This window comes from Papaver somniferum, chromosome 2, assembly GCF_003573695.1.
Source record: "Papaver somniferum cultivar HN1 chromosome 2, ASM357369v1, whole genome shotgun sequence".
NCBI classification, from domain to species: domain Eukaryota; kingdom Viridiplantae; phylum Streptophyta; class Magnoliopsida; order Ranunculales; family Papaveraceae; genus Papaver; species Papaver somniferum.
The window spans coordinates 158,943,850-158,964,123 of NC_039359.1; positions in this window are offsets into that span (position 1 = coordinate 158,943,850).

Here is a 20,274-nt window from a genome sequence, read left to right on the forward strand (position 1 = left end):
TTTTTTTTTTTTTTTTTTTTTTTTTTTTTTTTTGAATACGGAAACACTTTTGATAAATAACAAAAAGAAACAAAAGATTACATGACACTTTGCAAGAGGTAGCCCTTTTTGATGCACCCAGTTAAATTCGATGGTTGTCTTTCTTAATGTAACCTCTACCTTCTATCCCAACCAACCAAAGAACAAGCTAGTCAAGTTTCGTTCAGTATTCTAAAGTGATTGGAAATCGTAACTTCCTATCAAACACCTTGAAGATCGAGGCCATACATGTATTGGTAGATCGTGCGCGTGCAAATTTCTTATCACTATGTGAATTGTGCTAGAATCAGGGTGCCTAAATATCTAGACTAAGACTCCTAATAAAAATACATATTTGCACAAGAGTCAACATTTCAAGGTAAATGAGCTCCATTTTTTATGATTTTTTTCAATTTTTTAATTTTTTTTGAATTTTGATTATATGGGACAATCATGGTTCCCGGACGTAAACAAACATTATCCCATAACAATTTGCAATATATAAAACCAATAAAGATTAATACTGCAAAATCATCTCCCAAAAAATACAAATGAGCTTAGAAGAGAAGTACTTAAAGAATCCAAGTTCCCAAGTCCAAGAGAAGTGGAACAAGTGCGACGAAACGGAGCAAAACACTCAAAAACAAGAGTCATGAAAATAACCAAGCTTAACTCATCCAAAATCAGGATTTCTCGTCACCATTTTGAAGAAAACTCAAAGAACAAGAGAACTCAGAAATAACGAGGTCATTCCGAGTTCGGACGAAGACGTTACACCCAAAACAAGTTTTACCGAAAATCAACGTCAACGGGCCAGTATGCATACCGTTTTGCAAACGAAATTTCTTGACCTGGAGAAGTATGATAACGGTGTGCATACTAAAATCCCTGGATTTTGAATTTAGATGATGGTATGCATACCTGGTATGTGTACCATGAAGTCCAAACATCCCTAACTACTATTTTCAAAACTAAACATATAAGAACCATAAACACAGATTAAGTTACGTAGAAATGTACGATAAGCAAGGTACGCGGATCATTATAAGTACTCTAGGCAAATAAAAACACAAATCCTTCTCAAGTTTTTGTCAATGTAAATTGGCAAAGGTACGAAAACTAGTGGGATCCTTATGAAATTCTCATGGAGATTCTTCATGACCAAAAGAAAACATATCAACTTTGTTTAGATGCAATCATATATCCGAAAATAAATGCATTCATCAAGGGAATAACATAGATACAAGAGAACTCCCGCAATATTCCACGGCCGCACTCCCCACAAAGATTTGTCAATTAAGAACAAGTTCAATTAAGAACTCTCCCCCATAAAATGTAATTCCCGAAAGAACAACAAGAGCGACCTTACTTTTACAGAAAAAGAAGGATTTCTTTGGACATTAACAAATCACATGAAACATGAATTTGTATCCAAAAATTTCGATTGAACTAACCACAAAGGAGCTGATTAATTCAATTGGTCATGCTCAACATAAGAAAACTTACGAAGCAACACAATATTTTCACAAAGATGTGGATCAGGGACTGTGGAATAATCAAAGATTAATTCTATCTTTCGTCACTATTTTCATAATGACATATAATAGACTTAATCTTTGGATTCAAAAGTTCATTCTATCCTCCATCAATATTTGCATAAAGACATATGATAAGACCTAACTTTTGGGCATATATGGCACAATCATGGTTCACGGACGTAAACAAACATTATCGCATAACAATTTGGAATATATAAAACCAATAAAGATGAATACTGCAAAATCATCTCCCAAAAATACAAATAAGCTTATAACAGAAGTACTTAAAGAATCCAAGTTCCCAAGTCCAAGAGAAGTGGAACAAGTGCGACGAAACGGAGCAAAACACCCAAAAACAAGAGACAAGAAAATAACCAAGCTTAACTCATCCAAAATCAGGATTTCTCGTCACCATTTTGAAGAAAACTCAAAGAGGAAGAGAATTCAGAAAGAACGAGGTCATTCCGAATTCGGACGAAGACGTTACACCCAAAACAAGTTTTACCGAAAATCAACGTCAACGGGCCAGTATGCATACCGTTTTGCAAACGAAATTTCTTGACCTGGAGAAGTATGAAAACGGTGTGCATACTAAAATCCCTGGATTTTGATTTTAGATGATGGTATGCATACCTGGTATGTGTACCATGAAGTCCAAACATCCCGAACTACTATTTTCAAAACTAAACATATAAGAACCTTAAACACAGATTAAGTTACGTAGAAATGTACGATAAGCAAGGTAAGCGGATCATTATAAGTACTCTAGGCAAATAAAAACACAAATCCTTCTCAAGTTTTTGTCAATGTAAATTGGCAAAGGTACGAAAACTAGTGGGATCCTTATGAAATTCTCATGGAGATTCTTCATGACCAAAAGAAAACATATCAACTTTGTTTAGATGCAATCATAAATCCGAAAATAAATGCATTCATCAAGGGAATAACAGAGATACAAGAGAACTCCCGCAATATTCCACGGCCGCACTCCCCACAAAGATTTGTCAATTAAGAACAAGTTCAATTAAGAACTCTCCCCCATAAAATGTAATTCCCGAAAGAACAACAAGAGCTACCTTACTTTTACAGGAAAAGAAGAATTTCTTTGGACATTAACAAATCACATGAAACATGAATTTGTATCCAAAAATCTCGATTGAACTAACCACAAAGGAAATGATTAATTCAATTGGTCATGCTCAACATAAGAAAACTTACGAAGCAACACAGGATTTTCACAAAGATGTGGATCAGGGACTGTGGAATAATCAAAGATTAATTCTATCTTTCGTCACTATTTTCACAATGACATATAGTATACTTAATCTTTGGAGTCAAAAGTTAATTCTATCCTCCATCAATATTTGCATAAAAACATATGATAAGACCTAACTTTTGGGCTTATATGGCACAATCATGGTTCACGGACGTAAACAAGCATTGTCCCATAACAATTTGCAATATATAAAACCAATAAAGATTAATACTGCAAAATCATCTCCCAAAAAATACAAATGAGCTTAGAATAGAAGTACTTAAAGAATTCAAGTTCCCAAGTCCAAGAGAAGTGGAACAAGTGCGACGAAACGGAGCAAAACACTCAAAAAACAAGAGACAAGAAAATGACCAAGCTTAACTCATCCAAAATCAGGATTTCTCGTCACCATTTTGAAGAAAACTCAAAGAGGAAGAGAATTCAGAAAGAACGAGGTCATTACGAGTTCGGACGAAGACGTTACACCCAAAACAAGTTTTAACGAAAATCGACGTCAACGGGCCAGTATGCATACCGTTTTGCAAACGAAATTTCTTGACCTGGAGAAGTATGAAAACGGTGTGCATACTAAAATCCCTGGATTTTGATTTTAGATGATGGTATGCATACCTGGTATGTGTACCATGAAGTCCAAACATCCCGAACTACTATTTTCAAAACTAAACATATAAGAACCTTAAACACAGATTAAGTTACGTAGAAATGTACGATAAGCAAGGTACGCGGATCATTATAAGTACTCTAGGCAAATAAAAAAACAAATCTTTCTCAAGTTTTTGTCAATGTAAATTGGCAAAGGTACGAAAACTAGTGGGATCCTTATGAAATTCTCATGGAGATTCTTCATGACCAAAAGAAAACATAACAACTTTGTTTAGATGCAATCATATATCCGAAAATAGATGCATTCATCAAGGGATTAATAGAGATACAAGAGAACTCTCGCAATATTCCACGGCCGCACTCCCCACAAAGATTTGTCAATTAAGAACAAGTTCAATTAAGAACTCTCCCCCATAAAATGTAATTCCCGAAAGAACAACAAGAGCGACCTTACTTTTACAGAAAAAGAAGGATTTCTTTGGACATTAAAAAATCACATGAAACATGAATTTGTATCCAAAAATCTCGATTGAACTAACCAAAAAGGAACTGATTAATTCAATTGGTCATGCTCAACATAAGAAAACTTACGAAGCAACACAGTATTTTCACAAAGATGTGGATCAGGGACTGTGGAATAATCAAAGATTAATTCTATCTGTCGTCACTATTATCACAATGACATATAGTAGACTTAATCTTTGGAGTTAAAAGTTCATTATATCCTCCATCAATATTTGCATAAAGACATATGATAAGACCTAACTTTTGGGCATATATGGCACAATCATGGTTCACGGACGTAAACAAACATTATCGCATAAAAATTTGCAATATATAAAACCAATAAAGATGAATATTGCAAAATCATCTCCCAAAAATACAAATGAGCTTAGAAGAGAAGTACTTAAAGAATCCAAGTTCCCAAGTCCAAGAGAAGTGGAACAAGTGCGACGAAACGGAGCAAAACACTCAAAAACAAGAGACAAGAAAATAACCAAGCTTAACTCATCCAAAATCAGGATTTCTCGTCACCATTTTGAAGAAAACTCAAAGAGGAAGAGAATTCAGAAAGAACGAGGTCATTCCGAGTTCGGACGAAGACGTTACCCCCAAAATAAGTTTTACCGAAAATCGACGTCAACGGGCCAGTATGCATACCGTTTTGCAAACGAAATTTCTTGACCTAGAGAAGTATGAAAACGGTGTGCATACTAAAATCCCTGGATTTTGATTTTAGATGATGGTATGCATACCTGGTATGTGTACCATGAAGTCCAAACATCCCGAACTACTATTTTTAAAACTAAACATATAAGAACCTTAAACACAGATCAAGTTACGTAGAAATGTACGATAAGCAAGGTACATGGATCATTATAAGTACTCTAGGAAAATAAAAACACAAATCTTGCTCAAGTTTTTGTCAATGTAAATTGGAAAAGGTACGAAAACTAGTGGGATCCTTATGAAATTCTCATGGAGATTCTTCATGACCAAAAGAAAACATATCAACTTTGTTTAGATGCAATCATATATCCGAAAATAAATGCATTCATCAAGGGAATAACATAGATACAAGAGAACTCCCGCAATATTCCACGGCCGCACTCCCCACAAAGATTTGTCAATTAAGAACAAGTTCAATTAAGAACTCTCCCCCATAAAATGTAATTCCCGAAAGAACAACAAGAGCGACCTTACTTTTACAGAAAAAGAAGGATTTCTTTGGACATTAAAAAATCACATGAAACATGAATTTGTATCCAAAAATATCGATTGAACTAACCACAAAGGAACTGATTAATTCAATTGGTCATGCTCAACATAAGAAAACTTACGAAGCAACACAGTATTTTTACAAAGATGTGGATCAGGGACTGTGGAATAATCAAAGATTAATTCTATCTGTCGTCACTATTATCACAATGACATATAGTAGACTTAATCTTTGGAGTCAAAAGTTCATTCTATCCTCCATCAATATTTGCATAAAGACATATGATAAGACCTAACTTTTGGGCTTATATGGCACAATCATGGTTCACGGACGTAAACAAACAATATCACATAACAATTTGCAATATATAAAACCAATAAATATGAATACTGCAAAATCATCTCCAAAAAAATACAAATGAGCTTAGAAGAGAAGTACTTAAAGAATCCAAGTTCCCAAGTCCAAGAGAAGTGGAACAAGTGCGACGAAACGGAGCAAAACACTCAAAAAACAAGAGACAAGACAATGACCAAGCTTAAATCATCCAAAATCAGGATTTGTCGTCACCATTTTGAAGAAAACTCAAAGAGGAAGAGAATTCAGAAAGAACGAGGTCATTCCGAGTTCGGACGAAAACGTTACACCCAAAACAAGTTTTACCGAAAATCGACGTCAACGGGCCAGTATGCATACCGTTTTGCAAACGAAATTTCTTGACCTGGAGAAGTATGAAAACGGTGTGCATACTAAAATCCCTGGATTTTGATTTTAGATGATGGTATGCATACCTGGTATGTGTACCATGAAGTCCAAACATCCCGAACTACTATTTTTAAAACTAAACATATAAGAACCTTAAACACAGATCAAGTTACGTAGAAATGTACGATAAGCAAGGTACATGGATCATTATAAGTACTCTAGGAAAATAAAAACACAAATCTTGCTCAAGTTTTTGTCAATGTAAATTGGAAAAGGTACGAAAACTAGTGGGATCCTTATGAAATTCTCATGGAGATTCTTCATGACCAAAAGAAAACATATCAACTTTGTTTAGATGCAATCATATATCCGAAAATAAATGCATTCATCAAGGGATTAATAGAGACACAAGAGAACTCCCGCAATATTCCACGGCCGCACTCCCCACAAAGATTTGTCAATCAAGAACAAGTTCAATTAAGAACTCTCCCCCATAAAATGTAATTCCCGAAAGAACAACAAGAGCGACCTTACTTTTACAGGAAAAGAAGAATTTCTTTGGACATTAACAAATCACATGAAACATGAATTTGTATCCAAAAATCTCGATTGAACTAACCACAAAGGAAATGATTAATTCAATTGGTCATGCTCAACATAAGAAAACTTACGAAGCAACACAGGATTTTCACAAAGATGTGGATCAGGGACTGTGGAATAATCAAAGATTAATTCTATCTTTCGTCACTATTTTCACAATGACATATAGTATACTTAATCTTTGGAGTCAAAAGTTAATTCTATCCTCCATCAATATTTGCATAAAAACATATGATAAGACCTAACTTTTGGGCTTATATGGCACAATCATGGTTCACGGACGTAAACAAGCATTGTCCCATAACAATTTGCAATATATAAAACCAATAAAGATTAATACTGCAAAATCATCTCCCAAAAAATACAAATGAGCTTAGAATAGAAGTACTTAAAGAATTCAAGTTCCCAAGTCCAAGAGAAGTGGAACAAGTGCGACGAAACGGAGCAAAACACTCAAAAAACAAGAGACAAGAAAATGACCAAGCTTAACTCATCCAAAATCAGGATTTCTCGTCACCATTTTGAAGAAAACTCAAAGAGGAAGAGAATTCAGAAAGAACGAGGTCATTACGAGTTCGGACGAAGACGTTACACCCAAAACAAGTTTTAACGAAAATCGACGTCAACGGGCCAGTATGCATACCGTTTTGCAAACGAAATTTCTTGACCTGGAGAAGTATGAAAACGGTGTGCATACTAAAATCCCTGGATTTTGATTTTAGATGATGGTATGCATACCTGGTATGTGTACCATGAAGTCCAAACATCCCGAACTACTATTTTCAAAACTAAACATATAAGAACCTTAAACACAGATTAAGTTACGTAGAAATGTACGATAAGCAAGGTACGCGGATCATTATAAGTACTCTAGGCAAATAAAAAAACAAATCTTTCTCAAGTTTTTGTCAATGTAAATTGGCAAAGGTACGAAAACTAGTGGGATCCTTATGAAATTCTCATGGAGATTCTTCATGACCAAAAGAAAACATAACAACTTTGTTTAGATGCAATCATATATCCGAAAATAGATGCATTCATCAAGGGATTAATAGAGATACAAGAGAACTCTCGCAATATTCCACGGCCGCACTCCCCACAAAGATTTGTCAATTAAGAACAAGTTCAATTAAGAACTCTCCCCCATAAAATGTAATTCCCGAAAGAACAACAAGAGCGACCTTACTTTTACAGAAAAAGAAGGATTTCTTTGGACATTAAAAAATCACATGAAACATGAATTTGTATCCAAAAATCTCGATTGAACTAACCAAAAAGGAACTGATTAATTCAATTGGTCATGCTCAACATAAGAAAACTTACGAAGCAACACAGTATTTTCACAAAGATGTGGATCAGGGACTGTGGAATAATCAAAGATTAATTCTATCTGTCGTCACTATTATCACAATGACATATAGTAGACTTAATCTTTGGAGTTAAAAGTTCATTATATCCTCCATCAATATTTGCATAAAGACATATGATAAGACCTAACTTTTGGGCATATATGGCACAATCATGGTTCACGGACGTAAACAAACATTATCGCATAAAAATTTGCAATATATAAAACCAATAAAGATGAATATTGCAAAATCATCTCCCAAAAATACAATGAGCTTAGAAGAGAAGTACTTAAAGAATCCAAGTTCCCAAGTCCAAGAGAAGTGGAACAAGAGCGACGAAACGGAGCAAAACACTCAAAAACAAGAGACAAGAAAATAACCAAGCTTAACTCATCCAAAATCAGGATTTCTCGTCACCAATTTCAAGAAAACTCAAAGAGGAAGAGAATTCAGAAAGAACGAGGTCATTCCGAGTTCGGACGATAACGTTACCCCCAAAACAAGTTTTACCGAAAATCAACGTCAACGGGCCAGTATGCAGACCGTTTTGCAAACGAAATTTCTTGACCTGGAGAAGTATGAAAACGGCGTGCATACTAAAATCCCTGGATTTTGATTTTAGATGATGGTATGCATACCTGGTATGTGTACCATGAAGTCCAAACATCCCGAACTACTATTTTCAAAACTAAACATATAAGAACCTTAAACACATATTAAGTTACGTAGAAATGTACGATAAGCAAGGTACGCGGATCATTATAAGTACTCTAGGCAAATAAAAACACAAATCTTTCTCAAGTTTTTGTCAATGTAAATTTGCAAAGGTACGAAAACTAGTGGGATCCTTATGAAATTCTCATGGATATTCTTCATGACCAAAAGAAAACATATCAACTTTGTTTAGATGCAATCATATATCCGAAAATAAATGCATTCATCAAGGGATTAATAGAGATACAAGAGAACTCCCTCAATATTCCACGGCCGCACTCCCCACAAAGATTTGTCAATTAAGAACAAGTTCAATTAAAAACTCTCCCCCATAAAATGACATTCCCGAAAGAACAACAAGAGCGACCTTACTTTTACAGGAAAAGAAGGATTTCTTTGGACATTAAAAAATCACATGAAACATGAATTTGTATCCAAAAATCTCGATTGAACTAACCAAAAAGGAACTGATTAATTCAATTGGTCATGCTCAACATAAGAAAACTTACGAAGCAACACAGTATTTTCACAAAGATGTGGATCAGGGACTGTGGAATAATCAAAGATTAATTCTATCTGTCGTCACTATTATCACAATGACATATAGTAGACTTAATCTTTGGAGTTAAAAGTTCATTCTATCCTCCATCAATATTTGCATAAAGACATATGATAAGACCTAACTTTTGGGCATATATGGCACAATCATGGTTCACGGACGTAAACAAACATTATCGCATAAAAATTTGCAATATATAAAACCAATAAAGATGAATATTGCAAAATCATCTCCCAAAAATACAAATGAGCTTAGAAGAGAAGTACTTAAAGAATCCAAGTTCCCAAGTCCAAGAGAAGTGGAACAAGTGCGACGAAACGGAGCAAAACACTCAAAAACAAGAGACAAGAAAATAACCAAGCTTAACTCATCCAAAATCAGGATTTCTCGTCACCAATTTCAAGAAAACTCAAAGAGGAAGAGAATTCAGAAAGAACGAGGTCATTCCGAGTTCGGACGATAACGTTACCCCCAAAACAAGTTTTACCGAAAATCAACGTCAACGGGCCAGTATGCAGACCGTTTTGCAAACGAAATTTCTTGACCTGGAGAAGTATGAAAACGGCGTGCATACTAAAATCCATGGATTTTGATTTTAGATGATGGTATGCATACCTGGTATGTGTACCATGAAGTCCAAACATCCCGAACTACTATTTTCAAAACTAAACATATAAGAACCTTAAACACATATTAAGTTACGTAGAAATGTACGATAAGCAAGGTACGCGGATCATTATAAGTACTCTAGGCAAATAAAAACACAAATATTTCTCAAGTTTTTGTCAATGTAAATTTGCAAAGGTACGAAAACTAGTGGGATCCTTATGAAATTCTCATGGATATTCTTCATGACCAAAAGAAAACATATCAACTTTGTTTAGATGCAATCATATATCCGAAAATAAATGCATTCATCAAGGGATTAATAGAGATACAAGAGAACTCCCTCAATATTCCACGGCCGCACTCCCCACAAAGATTTGTCAATTCAGAACAAGTTCAATTAAAAACTCTCCCCCATAAAATGACTTTCCCGAAAGAACAACAAGAGCGACCTTACTTTTACAGGAAAAGAAGGATTTCTTTGGACATTAACAAATCACATGAAACATGAATTTGTATCCAAAAATCTCGATTGAACTAACCACAAAGGAACTGGTTAATTCAATTGGTCATGCTCAACATAAGAAAACTTACGAAGCAACACAGTATTTTCACAAAGATGTGGATCAGGGACTGTGGAATAATTAATGATTAATTCTATCTTTCGTCACTATTTTTACAATGACATATAGTATACTTAATCTTTGGAGTCAAAAGTTCATTCTATCCTCCATCAATATTTGCATAAAAACATATGATAAGACCTAACTTTTGGGCTTATATGGCACAATCATGGTTCACGGACGTAAACAAACATTATCCCATAACAATTTGCAATATATAAAACCAATAAAGATTAATACTGCAAAATCATCTCCAAAAAAATACAAATGAGCTTAGAAGATAAGTACTTAAAGAATTCAAGTTCCCAAGTCCAAGAGAAGTGGAACAAGTGCGACGAAACGGAGCAAAACACTCAAAAAACAAGAGACAAGAAAATGACCAAGCTTAATTCATCCAAAATCAGGATTTGTCGTCACCATTTTGAAGAAAACTCAAAGAGGAAGAGAATTCAGAAAGAACGAGGGCATTCCGAGTTCGGACGAAAACGTTACACCCAAAACAAGTTTTACCGAAAATCGACGTCAACGGGCCAGTATGCATACCGTTTTGCAAACGAAATTTCTTGACCTGGAGAAGTATGAAAACGGTGTGCATACTAAAATCCCTGGATTTTGATTTTAGATGATGGTATGCATACCTGGTATGTGTACCATGAAGTCCAAACATCCCGAACTACTATTTTCAAAACTAAACATATAAGAACCTTAAACACACATTAAGTTACGTAGAAATGTACGATAAGCAAGGTACGCGGATCATTATAAGTACTATAGGAAAATAAAAAAACAAATCTTTCTCAAGTTTTTGTCAATGTAAATTGGCAAAGGTACGAAAACCAGTAGGATCCTTATGAAATTCTCATGGAGATTCTTCATAACCAAAAGAAAACATAACAACTTTGTTTAGATGCAATCATATATCCGAAAATAAATGCATTCATCAAGGGATTAATAGAGATACAAGAGAACTCTCGCAATATTCCACGGCCGCACTCCCCACAAAGATTTGTCAATTAAGAACAAGTTCAATTAAGAACTCTCCCCCATAAAATGTAATTCCCGAAAGAACAACAAGAGCGACCTTACTTTTACAGAAAAAGAAGGATTTCTTTGGACATTAAAAAATCACATGAAACATGAATTTGTATCCAAAAATATCGATTGAACTAACCACAAAGGAACTGATTAATTCAATTGGTCATGCTCAACATAAGAAAACTTACGAAGCAACACAGTATTTTTACAAAGATGTGGATCAGGGACTGTGGAATAATCAAAGATTAATTCTATCTGTCGTCACTATTATCACAATGACATATAGTAGACTTAATCTTTGGAGTCAAAAGTTCATTCTATCCTCCATCAATATTTGCATAAAGACATATGATAAGACCTAACTTTTGGGCTTATATGGCACAATCATGGTTCACGGACGTAAACAAACAATATCACATAACAATTTGCAATATATAAAACCAATAAATATGAATACTGCAAAATCATCTCCAAAAAAATACAAATGAGCTTAGAAGAGAAGTACTTAAAGAATCCAAGTTCCCAAGTCCAAGAGAAGTGGAACAAGTGCGACGAAACGGAGCAAAACACTCAAAAAACAAGAGACAAGAAAATGACCAAGCTTAAATCATCCAAAATCAGGATTTGTCGTCACCATTTTGAAGAAAACTCAAAGAGGAAGAGAATTCAGAAAGAACGAGGTCATTCCGAGTTCGGACGAAAACGTTACACCCAAAACAAGTTTTACCGAAAATCGACGTCAACGGGCCAGTATGCATACCGTTTTGCAAACGAAATTTCTTGACCTGGAGAAGTATGAAAACGGTGTGCATACTAAAATCCCTGGATTTTGATTTTAGATGATGGTATGCATACCTGGTATGTGTACCATGAAGTCCAAACATCCCGAACTACTATTTTCAAAACTAAACATATAAGAACCTTAAACACACATTAAGTTACGTAGAAATGTACGATAAGCAAGGTACGCGGATCATTATAAGTACTATAGGAAAATAAAAAAACAAATCTTTCTCAAGTTTTTGTCAATGTAAATTGGCAAAGGTACGAAAACCAGTGGGATCCTTATGAAATTCTCATGGAGATTCTTCATAACCAAAAGAAAACATAACAACTTTGTTTAGATGCAATCATATATCCGAAAATAAATGCATTCATCAAGGGATTAATAGAGATACAAGAGAACTCTCGCAATATTCCACGGCCGCACTCCCCACAAAGATTTGTCAATTAAGAACAAGTTCAATTAAGAACTCTCCCCCATAAAATGTAATTCCCGAAAGAACAACAAGAGCGACCTTACTTTTACAGAAAAAGAAGGATTTCTTTGGACATTAAAAAATCACATGAAACATGAATTTGTATCCAAAAATATCGATTGAACTAACCACAAAGGAACTGATTAATTCAATTGGTCATGCTCAACATAAGAAAACTTACGAAGCAACACAATATTTTTACAAAGATGTGGATCAGGGACTGTGGAATAATCAAAGATTAATTCTATCTGTCGTCACTATTATCACAATGACATATAGTAGACTTAATCTTTGGAGTCAAAAGTTCATTCTATCCTCCATCAATATTTGCATAAAGACATATGATAAGACCTAACTTTTGGGCTTATATGGCACAATCATGGTTCACGGACGTAAACAAACAATATCGCATAACAATTTGCAATATATAAAACCAATAAAGATGAATACTGCAAAATCATCTCCAAAAAAATACAAATGAGCTTAGAAGAGAAGTACTTAAAGAATCCAAGTTCCCAAGTCCAAGAGAAGTGGAACAAGTGCGACGAAACGAAGCAAAACACTCAAAAAACAAGAGACAAGAAAATGACCAAGCTTAAATCATCCAAAATCAGGATTTGTCGTCACCATTTTGAAGAAAACTCAAAGAGGAAGAGAATTCAGAAAGAACGAGGTCATTCCGAGTTCGGACGAAAACGTTACACCCAAAACAAGTTTTACCGAAAATCGACGTCAACGGGCCAGTATGCATACCGTTTTGCAAACGAAATTTCTTGACCTGGAGAAGTATGAAAACGGTGTGCATACTAAAATCCCTGGATTTTGATTTTAGATGATGGTATGCATACCTGGTATGTGTACCATGAAGTCCAAACATCCCGAACTACTATTTTCAAAACTAAACATATAAGAACCTTAAACACACATTAAGTTACGTAGAAATGTACGATAAGCAAGGTACGCGGATCATTATAAGTACTATAGGAAAATAAAAAAACAAATCTTTCTCAAGTTTTTGTCAATGTAAATTGGCAAAGGTACGAAAACCAGTGGGATCCTTATGAAATTCTCATGGAGATTCTTCATAACCAAAAGAAAACATAACAACTTTGTTTAGATGCAATCATATATCCGAAAATAAATGCATTCATCAAGGGATTAATAGAGATACAAGAGAACTCTCGCAATATTCCACGACCGCACTCCCCACAAAGATTTGTCAATTAAGAACAAGTTCAATTAAGAACTCTCCCCCATAAAATGTAATTCCCGAAAGAACAACAAGAGCGACCTTACTTTTACAGAAAAAGAAGGATTTCTTTGGACATTAAAAAATCACATGAAACATGAATTTGTATCCAAAAATATCGATTGAACTAACCACAAAGGAACTGATTAATTCAATTGGTCATGCTCAACATAAGAAAACTTACGAAGCAACACAGTATTTTTACAAAGATGTGGATCAGGGACTGTGGAATAATCAAAGATTAATTCTATCTGTCGTCACTATTATCACAATGACATATAGTAGACTTAATCTTTGGAGTCAAAAGTTCATTCTATCCTCCATCAATATTTGCATAAAGACATATGATAAGACCTAACTTTTGGGCTTATATGGCACAATCATGGTTCACGGACGTAAACAAACAATATCGCATAACAATTTGCAATATATAAAACCAATAAAGATGAATACTGCAAAATCATCTCCAAAAAAATACAAATGAGCTTAGAAGAGAAGTACTTAAAGAATCCAAGTTCCCAAGTCCAAGAGAAGTGGAACAAGTGCGACGAAACGGAGCAAAACACTCAAAAAACAAGAGACAAGACAATGACCAAGCTTAAATCATCCAAAATCAGGATTTGTCGTCACCATTTTGAAGAAAACTCAAAGAGGAAGAGAATTCAGAAAGAACGAGGTCATTCCGAGTTCGGACGAAAACGTTACACCCAAAACAAGTTTTACCGAAAATCGACGTCAACGGGCCAGTATGCATACCGTTTTGCAAACGAAATTTCTTGACCTGGAGAAGTATGAAAACGGTGTGCATACTAAAATCCCTGGATTTTGATTTTAGATGATGGTATGCATACCATGAAGTCCAAACATCCCGAACTACTATTTTCAAAACTAAACATATAAGAACCTTAAACACATATTAAGTTACGTAGAAATGTACGATAAGCAAGGTACGCGGATCATTATAAGTACTCTAGGCAAATAAAAACACAAATATTTCTCAAGTTTTTGTCAATGTAAATTGGCAAAGGTACGAAAACTAGTGGGATCCTTATGAAATTCTCATGGAGATTCTTCATGACCAAAAGAAAACATATCAACTTTGTTTAGATGCAATCATATATTCGAAAATAAATGCATTCATTAAGGGATTAATAGAGATACAAGAGAACTCCCGCAATATATCACGTCCACACTCCCCACAAAGATTTGTCAATTAAGAACAAGTTCAATTAAGAACTCTCCCCCATAAAATGTAATTCCCGAAAGAACAACAAGAGCGACCTTACTTTTACAGGAAAAGAAGGATTTCTTTGGACATTAACAAATCACATGAAACATGAATTTGTATCCAAAAATCTCGATTGAACTAACCACAAAGGAACTGATTAATTCAATTGGTCATGCTCAACATAAGAAAACTTACGAAGCAACACAGTATTTTCACAAAGATGTGGATCATGGACTGTGGAATAATCAATGATTAATTCTATCTTTCGTCACTATTTTTACAATGACATATAGTATACTTAATCTTTGGAGTCAAAAGTTAATTCTATCCTCCATCAATATTTGCATAAAAACATATGATAAGACCTAACTTTTGGGCTTATATGGCACAATCATGGTTCACGGACGTAAACAAACATTATCCCATAAAAATTTGCAATATATAAAACCAATAAAGATTAATACTGCAAAATCATCTCCAAAAAAATACAAATGAGCTTAGAAGATAAGTACTTAAAGAATGCAAGTTCCCAAGTCCAAGAGAAGTGGAACAAGTGCGACGAAACGGAGCAAAACACTCAAAAAACAAGAGACAAGAAAATGACCAAGCTTAACTTATCCAAAATCAGGATTTGTCGTCACCATTTTGAAGAAAACTCAAAGAGGAAGAGAATTCAGAAAGAACGAGGTCATTCCGAGTTCGGACGAAGACGTTACACCCAAAACAAGTTTTACCGAAAATCGACGTCAACGGGCCAGTATGCATACCGTTTTGCAAACGAAATTTCTTGACCTGGAGAAGTATGAAAACGGTGTGCATACTAAAATCCCTGGATTTTGATTTTAGATGATGGTATGCATATCTGGTATGTGTACCATGAAGTCCAAACATCTCGAACTACTATTTTCAAAACTAAACATATAAGAACCTTAAACACATATTAAGTTACGTAGAAATGTACGATAAGCAAAGTACGCGGATCATTATAAGTACTCTAGGCAAATAAAAACACAAATCTTTCTCAAGTTTTTGTCAATGTAAATTGGAAAAGGTACGAAAACTAGTGGGATCCTTCTGAAATTCTCATGGAGATTCTTCATGACCAAAAGAAAACATATCAACTTTGTTTAGATGCAATCATATATCCGAAAATAAATGCATTCATCAAGGGTTTAATAGAGATACAAGAGAACTCCCGTAATATTCCACGGCCGTACTTCCACAAAGATTTGTCAATTAAGAACAAGTTCAATTAAGCACAAGTTCAATTAAGAACTCTCCCCCATAAAATGACATTCCCGAAAGAATAACAAGAGCGACCTTACTTTTACAGGAAAAGAAGGATTTCTTTGGACATTAACAAATAACATGAAACTTGAATTTGTATCAAAAAATCTCGATTGAACTAACCACAAAGGAACTGATTAATTCAATTGGTCATGCTCAACATAAGAAAACTTACGAAGCAACACAGTATATTTTCACAAAGATGTGGATCAGGGACTGTGGAATAATCAAATATAAATTCTATCTTTCCTCACTATTTTAAAAATGACATATAGTAGACTTAATCTTTGGAGTCAAAATTTCATTCTATCCTGCATCAATATTTGCATAAAGACATATGATAAGACCTAACTTTTGGGCATATATGGCACAATCATGGTTCACGGATGTAAACATACATTATCCCATTATAATTTGCAATATATAAAACCAATAAAGATTAATACTTCAAAATCATCTCCCAAAAAATACAAATGAGCTTAGAAGAGAAGTACTTAAAGAATCCAAGTTCCCAAGTCCAAGAGAAGTGGAACAAGTGCGACGAATCGGAGAAAAACACTCAAAAACAAGAGACAAGAAAATAACCAAGCTTAACTCATCCAAAATCAGGATTTCTCGTCACCATATTTAAGAAAACTCAAAGAGGAAGAGAATTCATAAAGAACGAGGTCATTCTGAGTTCGACGAAGACGTTACACCCAAAACAAGTTTTACCAAAAATCGACGTCAACGGGCCAGTACGCATACCGTTTTGCAAACGAAATTTCTTGACCTGGAGAAGTATGAAAACGGTGTGCATACTAAAATCCCTGGATTTTGATTTTAGATGAAGGTATGCATACCTGGTATGTGTACCATGAAGTCCAATCATCCCGAACTACTATTTTCAAAACTAAACATATAAGAACCTTAAACACACTTTAAGTTACGTAGAAATGTACGATAAGCAAGGTACGCGGATCATTATGAGTACTCTAGGCAAATAAAAAGATAAATCTTTCTCAAGTTTTTGTCAATGTAAATTGGCAAAGGTACGAAAACTAGTGGGATCCTTATGAAATTCTCATGGAGATTCTTCATGACAAAAAGAAAACATATCAACTTTGTTTAGATGCAATCATATATCCGAAAATAAATGCATTTATCAGGGGATTAATAGAGATACAAGAGAACTCCCGCAATATTCCACGGCCGCACTCCCCACAAAGATTTGTCAATTAAGAACAAGTTCAATTAAGAACTCTCCCCCATAAAATGTAATTCCCGAAAGAACAACACGAGCGACCTTAATTTTACAGGAAAGAAGGATTTCTATGGACATCAACAAATCACATGAAACATGAATTTGTATCCAAAAATATCGATTGAACTAACCACAAAGGAACTGATTAATTCAATTGGTCATGCTCAACATAAGAAAACTTACGAAGCAACACAGTATTTTCACAAAGATGTGGATCAGGGACTGTGGAATAATCAAAGATTAATTCTATCTTTCGTCACTATTTTCACAATGACATTTAGTAGACTTAATATTTGGAGTCAAAAGTTCATTCTATCCTCCATCAATATTTGCATAAAGACATATGATAAGACCTAACCTTTGGGCATATATGGCACAATCATGATTCACGGACGTAAACAAACATTATCCCATAACAATTTGCAATATATAAAACCAATAAAGATTAATACTGCAAAATCATCTCCCAAAAAATACAAATGAGCTTAGAAGAGAAGGTCTTAAAGAATCCAAGTTCCCAAGTCCAAGAGAAGTGGAACAAGTGCGACGAAACGGAGCAAAACACTCAAAAACAAGAGACAAGAAAATAACCAAGCTTAACTCATCCAAAATCAGGATTTCTAGTCACCATTTTGAAGAAAACTCAAAGAGGAAGAGAATGCAAAAATAACGAGGTCATTCCGAGTTCGGACGAAGACGTTACACCCAAAAGAAGTTTTACCGAAAATCAACGTCAACGGGACAGTATGCATACCGTTTTGCAAACGAAATTTCTTGACCTGGAGAAGTATGAAAAAGGTGTGCATACTAAAGTCCCTGGATTTTGATTTTAGATGATGGTATGCATACCTGGTATGTGTACCATGAAGTCCAAACATCCCGAACTACTTTTTTAAAAACTAAACATATAAGAACCTTAAACACAAATTAAGTTACTTAGAAATGTACGATAAGCAAGGTACGCGGATCATTATAAGTACTCTAGGCAAATAAAAACACAAATCTTTCTCAAGTTTTTGTCAATGTAAATTGGCAAAGGTACGAAAACTAGTGGGATCCTTATGAAATTCTCATGGAGATTCTTTATGACCAAAAGAAAACATATCAACTTTTTTTAGATGCAATCATATATCCGAAAATAAATGCATTCATCAAGGGATTAATAGAGATACAGTAGAACTCCCGCAATATTCCACGGCCGCACTCCCCACAAAGATTTGTCAATTAAGAACAAGTTCAATTAAGAACTCTCCCCCATAAAATGTAATTCCCGAAAGAACAACAAGAGCGACCTTAATTTTACAGGAAAGAAGGATTTCTATGGACATCAACAAATCACATGAAACATGAATTTGTATCCAAAAATCTCGATTGAACTAACCACAAAGGAACTGATTAATTCAATTGGTCATGCTCAACATAAGAAAACTTACGAAGCAACACAGTATTTTCACAAAGATGTGGATCAGGGACTGTGGAATAATCAAAGATTAATTCTATCTTTCGTCACTATTTTCACAATGACATATAGTAGACTTAATATTTGGAGTCAAAAGTTCATTCTATCCTCCATCAATATTTGCATAAAGACATATGATAAGACCTAACCTTTGGGCATATATGGCACAATCATGGTTCACGGACGTAAACAAACATTATCCCATAACAATTTGCAATATATAAAACCAATAAAGATTAATACTGCAAAATCATCTCCCCAAAAATACAAATGAGCTTAGAAGAGAAGGTCTTAAAGAATCCAAGTTCCCAAGTCCAAGAGAAGTGGAACAAGTGCGACGAAACGGAGCAAAACACTCAAAAACAAGAGACAAGAAAATAACCAATCTTAACTCATCCAAAATCAGTATTTCTCGTCACCATTTGGAAGAAAATTCAAAGAGGAAGAGAATGCAAAAAGAACGAGGTCATTCCGAGTTCGGACGAAGACGTTACGCCCAAAACAAGTTTTACCGAAAATCAACGTCAACGGGCCAGTATGCATACCGTTTTGCAAACGAAATTTCTTGACCTGGAGAAGTATGAAAACGGTGTGCATACTAAAGTCCCTGGATTTTGATTTTAGATGATGGTATGCATACCTGGTATGTGTACCATGAAGTCCAAACATCCCGAACTACTATTTTAAAAACTAAACATATAAGAACCTTAAACACAAATTAAGTTACTTAGAAATGTACGATAAGCAAGGTACGCGGATCATTATAAGTACTCTAGGCAAATAAAAACACAAATCTTTCTCAAGTTTTTGTCAATGTAAATTGGCAAAGGTACGAAAACTAGTGGGATCCTTATGAAATTCTCATGGAGATTCTTTATGACCAAAAGAAAACATATCAACTTTGTTTAGATGCAATCATATATCAGAAAATAAATGCATTCATCAAGGGATTAATAGAGATACAATAGAACTCCCGCAATATTCCACGGCCGCACTCCCCACAAAGATTTGTCAATTAAGAACAAGTTCAATTAAGAACTCTCCCCCATAAAATGTAATTCCCGAAAGAACAACAAGAGCGACCTTAATTTTACAGGAAAGAAGGATTTCTATGGACATCAACAAATCACATGAAACATGAATTTGTATCCAAAAATCTCGATTGAACTAACCACAAAGGAACTGATTAATTCAATTGGTCATGCT